The sequence below is a fragment of the Castanea sativa genome, chromosome 5, assembly GCF_040712315.1.
Source record: "Castanea sativa cultivar Marrone di Chiusa Pesio chromosome 5, ASM4071231v1".
Taxonomy (NCBI): Eukaryota; Viridiplantae; Streptophyta; class Magnoliopsida; order Fagales; family Fagaceae; genus Castanea; species Castanea sativa.
This window is the reverse complement of record NC_134017.1, coordinates 40,796,209-40,804,738: the sequence shown is the minus strand read 5'-3', so window position 1 is coordinate 40,804,738 and position 8,530 is coordinate 40,796,209. Positions and strand designations below refer to the sequence as shown.

The 8,530-nt window shown below is 35.6% G+C and overlaps 1 pseudogene; it reads right to left on the bottom strand.

Moving 5' to 3' along the window:
* Positions 1-539: 539 nt before the first annotated feature.
* LOC142635195 (zinc finger BED domain-containing protein RICESLEEPER 2-like) lies at positions 540-2,393 on the bottom strand (annotated as a pseudogene).
* Positions 2,394-8,530: the final 6,137 nt, after the last annotated feature.

Below are 8,530 nucleotides of genomic sequence, written 5' to 3'. Positions count from 1 at the left end.
TAAATTCAGTGATCGATAATTTGACATTGATAAATAAGCTTTTATGCCATGTGAATCATAGGCATAGAAATGTGCTTTGGTGTTCAACATGAATGCAAGTTACTAGATACACAAAACCAGAAACTAAATTGCACTGAACCATAGATAGCAGATTGAAGACAACAAGGTTTATGAATCATACAGTAATATCTATATCAAAACTGGTCAGTTTAAAAAAAAAAAAATAAATAACATGTGACCCTTTGTTAGCCTATGTTGTTCCATTTCATGAAATACAATGAAGTACAAAACTTGTCGCAACAAGATTTCTGACGTCATATTATCCTCCAAAACCCACAAGCTAAAATCCAAACATGAACAGACCCAGAAGTTGTATACTCAATAAAGAAAGCTCCCACTATAACTTAAACATCACCTCAACTCTAGATCAAAATTTAACACCACCAACAACCAAAAGTAAAATCTTAAACCCAATACAATACAAAAGAAGATGAAAAATAACCTATCCAATGATGTAGCACTTAATAAGCAACAAAAACCTAAGTGATAAAAAAATATGATATATCTGGTACTCCATATAGCCAATCACAAGCACATAACAAAGCTTCTACAATTTGTGGCAAAAGAGAACTGCGAAATTTATCAAGAATGTGGCCACCAATACTGAATGTAGACTCCGAGGCAATAGTAGTAATTGGAATGCTCAAAATATCACGTGCCATCAAGGAAAGTTCTAGTAAACAATTACTGTGAGACTTCCAATACCCCATAACATCCAAATCCTCGTGAAACCTATGGTCAAGTCGAATTTCTTCCAAGTATAAATCCAATTGTGACTTGCTTGAATCTGAACCAATAAGTGGACTCGTATATGTCTCAAAACTAGAGATATCATCATGCCTATCAAAATGACCACACACTCCACTACTACTGGATGCTACTTCAACCATATTGCAAAATATCACTTGTAGAATTCATATATTCCTCAAGGATGCCATATAATTTATCATGAAGATTCTCTGCCATAAATATTGCTTCCTGCTTATACAACTTGCCATAACAAAATTCTACACATTGCATCATGTATCTAGGATTCAAAATGACAGCAAATGATAACATAGGACTGTAATACTCCTAGTATTTATCAAACTTTTCGTTCATTGCTTTTGCCATTGCTCTAATTATTTCATCATCATCTTCCGACTGTTCTGTAATACGCAATTTTCCAAACACAATGGAAATACAAGTTGGCTGTGGGGTAGTTTGTCCCAGAGAAGAGCTTGGTGATATCATAAAATGGTCCCAAAACCCTTGCTATCTTCTCCACCCTTTCCCATTCCTCCTCTAAAGGGAAATTGAGAAAGTATTTATCAATCCTACTCAAATGAGAAAAAGCATCTCGATACTTAACACAAGTCTTAATCATCAAGTATGTTAAGTTCCATCTTATTGGAACATCTTGGTGTACTTTCTTACTTCTCAAAATAGGAAGCTGTAAAAGACATTGAGCAAACCTCAACTTCCTATGATCCAAACCTCTCACATATTTAACACTTTCACATAAATTATACACAGCCTCATCCATGACTTTTAATCCAAATTGTACGATAAGGTTTAATATGTGTGCACCACAACGCATGTGAAATAACTCACCACCATAAGAAGGGTGTCTCTTTAAATGACTCACCAAAGTATCATTATACAAAACATTATCTAAAGTAATGGCGAACACCCTCTTCTAAATGCCCCACTTTTTTAGCAAACCTAACAACCTCTCTGCCAATATAACATCACCACATGGAGGTGGCACATGAGAAAAACTAAAAACTTTCTTCTGCAACACCCAGTATTCATCAACATAATGTACTGTAAGAACCATGTACTCATCAATGTTGGGTGAAGACCATAAATCTGATGGTAAGCAAAATCTACCAGTAATTGACTTTAAATCATGTTTTAGATTTTCCTTTTCTCTCCTATATATTTTTATAACATCCTATTTTGCATTGTTCCTAGATATAGTCTTAACATCAGGATTCAGATAACAATGAAGCAACCTATTGTTCTAATATTCTGCAAATGAGAATGGATGGTTGTGCTTAATGATTTTCAATGCAACCATTTCCCTATACGTAGCTTGATCTAAAGGCTGATGAGACACAATTTAATTGTCAACCTCATAGCATTTCGCTCTGTGACGCAACAAAGTAGTGCCATAGCACCGGTAGCAAAGAATTTTGACATTTTTTACACTTTGCTCTCTCTTTCCCATCAAGACCTTTAGGTAATATTTCAAATTCCGACCATACAGAAGAAGTCCTAGATCTCATTCTTTTTAGAGCACTTGAAATAGTATCACCATACTCATCATTTTCTTCATTCATTGAATCCATATCTAAAATGTAAAGGAAAACAAACCAACAACAATTAGAAAAAAATTCAGCATTTTGAACCATTCAAATTATTGACTTAAGCTAAGGTTAAATCCAGCATATCAAAGATCATACACAAACATGCATAGATAGGGTCATTATCATAGTCTCACAAATTATTTTCAAAAATATCATAGCATATCATTGCACTCTAAAAAACATCATCAACATGTTTTAAGACTTGGAAAGTTTAAAATGAAAGCTGCCAACTTTAGTCATGATTCAATATACCTTTCTCACAACAAAGAGACTCCATATGATCATTTTGTAGCAAAAGAAACCCTGTTTTTTCAACTCTTAGCTTTTTGTTTTATTGGGAGGAGCTGACTGGTGGAAATTGAGTTTGTTTAAATAGGCCAAATCTATGGTCAAACACTTTATACATCAAACATGATTATTATGTATAACCTAGCTCGATTAATATATATATATATATATATATATATATATTATTTCAGGAGGTGCATACTTCCTACAAATTTTTGTTATTATAAACGTTGCAAATCCTAAAAATATAAGATTAATATTGAACCATTAAACAAGTATTTTCACAAAAGTGAAAATGTGCATAAAATTTCAATTGCAAGTAGAATCGACCACCTATGCATAAAACATTAAAAAAAATTCTTAAAAAGCAAACATTGTTTGCCTAGTCTAAAGGGGCAACAAATCCTATTAAGGACAATATTGTAAACCATGTTTCCATGTGTAACAATATCCAATGTTCATCAAAGTGGGAATTACAAAAAGTCACAAAACACAGTACATTTAACTTTCTTTCCATGTGTTACCTGGTATTGACATTATTTGGTTAATTTGTTCGTGTACAAATGCAAAAATGGTCCTAATTTGCAATAGTGAAGTGTACAAGAAAAAATAAACTATCTATTAATTTGTTCATAACACCAATGCATGAACATTTTTAATGCATGACTTACCCTTTACTTACCTTGCAGCAACACAGCACCTATGGCATTGATGCATGGACATGTGAATGAATGGCATGACATCAAAGCAAGAAAATAAAAGAATCCCTAATCTAAGCATGTCGAACATATAAGAGGCACAGGCACTTATAAACATGTGAAAAAGACTTTAAAAGAAAAGGGACAAAACATGTGGAACAAACAAAACAAACAAACAAAGAATTTGGATTAGGGTTTGGTTGCGTACGCAGGATTTAACCTACGTACGCATGCTTATGACATGCGTGCGTGGGACTTACTCAATTTCCTAACCCAGAAACACAAAATGGAAAACAGAGCACAAACAATGAAACCCTTATTCTAACAACCTAGCATGCTCAGAACACAAACAGAACTATATACTAACTTAGGCAAAACAAAAAAAAAAAAAAAAAAAACAAAAAAGGTAGAAAGAATACCTTAAAGCAAAAAGATCTTAGGCTTGATTTTTGACCGTTCCCCTTAGTCAAAACTATCACAATTCAATAAAATAGTGATTAGCAATGTTAAACTAAAAGGATTGGAGCCAGAAAAGGTCCCAATCAAATAAAAATGATTTGAGGGTGCTTTGTGAAAACTCCCTTTCGATTCACTATTTTCTAGTAAATCTTAGGTTTTTCCCGTGGAAGTTCTGTGTGTTTTGAAAATGTACCATGTAAGGCTTTATATAATGGAAAAAATGGGGTTTAGAGTGGCACCCAAACGATGTGGGATTCATTCTAAACCTCAGTCATTATTACAAAAAACTTATTTTTCTTATGCTTTTGAAACCCTAGCTGCGTACGTAAAAATGTGTCTGCGTACGAATGCTTTGCCCTTCATACGCTTTGGCCTACATACACAAGCCACGGCCCACGTATGCAAGCCAAGGGCCACTTTGGTCATTTTATTTTCAAAAATAAATTTTTGCTCATTTAAAAAGGTTATAATTTCCATTTTAACACTCCTCGAGTCAATTTAATATCTGATTGGGCTCTAAATTAGCCTTGGGCCTTAGAGTTTGAATATCATTGGAGAACAGGAGCCCGAGTCGTAAGGGATACAAAATGCAGTTTCTACCCCCCCCCCCAAAACCTGAAAAATGGCCAAAATACCCTCGAAACCTAAAAATGACCAAAATACCCCCAAAACTTAAAAAATGACCAAAATATGTCCTAAACCTAAAAGATGACTAGAATACCTCCGAAATCTATAAAATAACCAAAATACCCTTGAAACTTGAAAATTATCAAAATATTCCCAAAACCTACAAAATTACCAAAATAACCCCTAAACCTAGAAGATGACCAAAATACCTTCGGAACCTATAAAATGACCAAAATACCCCCAAAACCTAAAAATTACCAAAATACCTTTAAAACCTACAAAATGACCAAAATACCCCCAAAACCCAAAAATGAGCAAAATAACCCCAAAATATTCCCAAAACCTAAAAATTTTAAAAATACCCCCTAAACCTATAAAATGACCGAAATACCTCTGAAACCTATAAAATAACCAATATACCCTCGAAACCTTAAAATTACCAAAAGACCCCCCATAAACCTAAAAAATGACCGAAATACCCCCGAAACCTTAAAAACAACCAAAATAATCCCGAAACCTAAAAAATAAACAAAATGCCTTTGCAACCAAAAAATTACCAAATGCCCCTGAAACCTAAAAAATGTCTAAAATACCCCTAAAACCTAAAAAATGACCAAAATACCCTCTAAACCTAAAAATTACCGAAATACTCCCAAAACTTAACCAAAATACCATTGAAACCTAGAAATTTACATAAATAGCCCAAAAATATAAAATTACCAAAATACCTCTGAAACCTAAAAATATACTAAAATAGCCCAAAATTTTAAAAAAGACCGAAATACCCTTAGAATCTAAAAAATGACCAAAAAATATTTTTTAGGTTTCAAGGGTATCTATTGGTCATTTTTTAGGTTACGGAGGTATTTTGGTCATTTTTAGGTTTCGGGGGTATTTCGATCTTCTTGTAGGTTTTGGAGGTTTTTTTTTTTTTTTTTTTTTTTTTTTTTTTTTTTCAGTTTTGGAGGTATTTAGGTCATTTTTTTTAGCTTTAGGGGGTATTTTGGTAATTTTTTGGTTTTGGGGGTATTTTAGTCATTTTTTAGGTTTAGGGGATATTTGGGTAATTTTTAGGTTTCAGGGGTATTTTAGTCATTTTTTTCGATTTTGGGGGTATTTTGGTCATTTTGGTCATTTTAAAGATTTTGACGGTATTCTAGTCATTTTGTAATTTTCGGGAGTATTTCAGACTTTTAGTCATTTTTTAGGTTTAGGGTGTATTTTGGTAATTTCACAAGTTTTGAGGGTATATCTGTCATTTTTTAGGTTATGGGATAATTTGGTAATTTTTTAGGTTTTGAGGGTAATTTGGTAATCTTTTAGATTTCGGGGGTATTTAGGTAATTTTTAGGTTTCGGGGGTATTTTAATCATTTGTTAGGTTTAGGGTGTATTTTGGTCATTTTTTAGGTTTATGAGGTATTTTGGTAATTTTTTGGTTTTAGGGGTGTAGGTTATTTTTCTTTGACAGTACCCAAGCCCAAGTAGAAACAAGGATCCTGGGCCTTATGCTTGTGGTTTGGTGGACTGAGCTTGGTTCACCGCAGCTATGTTGAGCTGATTACGAACCAAGTTGTGCACAAAACATGATTCCTATAACACATACACATTTATACATATAAAATATATAGGTATTGTACAGTAAGGAACATCAAAAGAGTAATAAAAAGGTATATAAGTCGTTAGGGATCCTCAGAATGATAAGTAATATTTCATTATTTTTTTGAGTTTTAGTACATTGGGTCCTTTCTCCACTAGGATATGTCACAAGGTCCAAATAAGTTCAAAAGTCTCAGACTTAGATAGCTCTTTGTAGGCTTCTAAGACTTGTGCGATTTAAATCCAAGTGTATCCTCTAGTGCCTATCCTAGGATCCCTCACAGTGTTTTTCCTTTTTCCTCCTTTTTTCAATTCTAAAGAAGTTTTTCAAATGAACTTTTTGCTCTGATTCTCTATTGTTGAATGGTTTTTGTTGTTGGCTTCATCCCCTTTTATAGTACCTTCCTAGGGTTTTTGGTGTACCACTGATACCCTCCATTTGCTGCCTTATGTACTAGAATCAATGTTGTGTTAGCAACATTGATGGCTGGTTCCTTCCTTATTTTCTCATTATTTTTCCCTTTTGAGGTTTCCCCCCCAAAAATCCTCAGCTAACCTTCCCATTTTAGGAGATCCTAAGAGCTGACTTTCAATCTTTTTTTCCCAAAGCTTCTAGATGCTCCTTTTTCAGACCCACCTTTTTGGTTGCTTCACCTTTTTTTCATTCTCTAAATGGGTAGATTCCTCTCTGTCAGGTTGAAAGATCCCAAGCCACCTTCCTTCGTGGTCCACCCTCCTGCGTTCCTCGAAGCACCAAGCTTCTTTTCATAAAGTGCTAATTCCTAAGTCATCAGCCTTTTTTCTGAACCATGGACAACTGATGGGACATACCCATCTTTGTTCTTTGTGTCTATGAGTATGCTCCCTTGAGCTGTCCCAATCTCAGCTGATATCTTTCTGCATATCTCAAGGATCTCAGGTTTCTGGAAGTCCTAAGGTATCATGGTCCAATCCCTTTCTAGGCTCCCCAGGAAATTTCCCACATAAAGGTTGGGCTGAGCTTCCTTTTTTCCTTTTCCTTTGTTTTGTAAGGCCTAAAGTTTGCCCATTCATGGGTTTGGACCTCCTCTTACTTATTTTAAGTGGGGCCTTGGTTGATGGATTGGGCCTTGTCCTTTCTTTTAGGAATCAAATGAATTTTAAATTTCAATGTTTGTGATGTTTTGGGCCTTGACACAATGCTTGTAATATTATGACCTCAACCTTTAGCCCCCCGAGCTTATGGGTTGCTTGCAGCCTACGAGTGAGCAAACAAGATTTTGGCCTTCCAAGGCTCTATGAGTGGTACTTTTATTACCTTCAGGGCCCCTTCCCTTCTTATTCTAGGATCCTACTCCTTCACGTTGTCCTCTGGTGTTCTGATTCCACATATCCACTTCTTTTGTAACTTCCCCTCTTTTCAAGGAATGTGGCAATTGAAGATTAAGTGTCTAGGTAAACCTTTTCCTCCATTTTTTACGTTTTCCATAACTCCCATTAATAAATGACAAATAAACTTCCTATAAAATTGAATTTTGGTAACTGGCGCATTTTTCTATGCTTCGTCTTCTTCAACTTTTTCTTCATGCCATTATTGCCATCACCTTAACTCTTTCCTCCAAGCATCTTTTCAAAAAAAAAAAAAAACTTTCCGGTACACTCTCTCTCTTTTGCTTCCTTCTTCCGTCGTCTTCTTCTGCTTCCAACTCCTTTTGACTTCTGTTACATTGTTCTTTCATGGCTTCCTCTTCTTCTTCACGAAAAAGGAAAGAGCATTCACCTACTCCCTCTGAAGGTGAGGGCTCCACAGCATGGTCAATGTAAGGTGAGGTGCAGGAAGGTTTAGATTGCCTAGTCTTTCGCCTACGACACCCCTAGTACACTTCTAGTTTATTCTTCCCTTAGGTGATGCTCTTCCTTCCCTACACGCTTGGGTGTTTTCTAGTCTGCCCAGGTTTGCTAGTTCTGCCCAAGTTCCAAACCCAAGGGAAATCGTAGACCTTCAAATCAAGCAAGGATCCCGAGAGGCAGTTCCCATCTTTTTTTATTTCACTCCAGGGAGGATCACTGGTTGGTCCAGTTGGGTGGATAAGGAGCTATCTGATGGGGGGTTTGCCAATTCTTTGAAGCTTGCTGGGATCCTTAAGTCAGTGGCCATTTGTAGGAATCTGGATGGCTTTAGGGTCGCCAAAGGCCCGAGACATCTGGTGCGCCATTGGTCTCCTTCTCTTTATACATTTTTCTTTTCCATTAGTGAACTCACCATTACTCTAAAAGACGTGGTCAATAATTTCCTCCTCCTTGTGTTTGGTGATGAGAATCCCTTTGACATCTAGCTCTCTGTTGGGGATTTCAAGGTTGAGGAGCGAATCTTCAAGCATTTTGGTGGGCGTACCACTTCTTCTAGAGGTAAACCAGCCAGGATGGGTAAATAGGTAGCGACCATTTCTCAAGAAAAGGATAAAAATGT